The 344-nt window shown below is 54.7% G+C and overlaps 1 protein-coding gene across 1 annotated transcript in view; it reads left to right on the top strand.

Annotated features, from left to right (window-relative positions):
• Positions 1–344, top strand: part of EMH_0022450 (uncharacterized protein) — a gene marked incomplete at both ends in the record, with an annotated part of 4,731 nt that overhangs the window by 830 nt on the left and 3,557 nt on the right. The gene's annotated exons all lie outside the window — the stretch shown is intronic.

Here is a 344-nt window from a genome sequence, read left to right on the forward strand (position 1 = left end):
CAAAATAAAAAAGGAGGGGGAGACAAACACCCCACAACTTGTCTGCATAAGGTTACTGCTGCTGCTGCTGCTGCTGCTGCTGCTGCTGCTGGTGTTGCTGGTGGTGTTGCTGCTGCTGGTGTTGCTGGTACTGTTCATCGTTCTGTTGCTGCTGCTGCTGTTGCTGTTGCTGCTACTGCTGTGGCTGCTGCTGTTGTTGCTGCTTCTGCTGTTGCTGTTGCTGTTGCTGCTTCTGCTGTTGTTGCTGCTGCTGGATGCTAGAGAGGCCATAGAAGTCGCAGCAGCAGCAGCAGCAGCAGCAGCAGCAACAGCAGCAGCAGCAGCAGCAGAAAGAGGAGCAGCAA

This window comes from Eimeria mitis, genomic scaffold (assembly GCF_000499745.2).
Source record: "Eimeria mitis Houghton genomic scaffold, Emh_scaff794, whole genome shotgun sequence".
NCBI lineage: Eukaryota > Apicomplexa > Conoidasida > Eucoccidiorida > Eimeriidae > Eimeria > Eimeria mitis.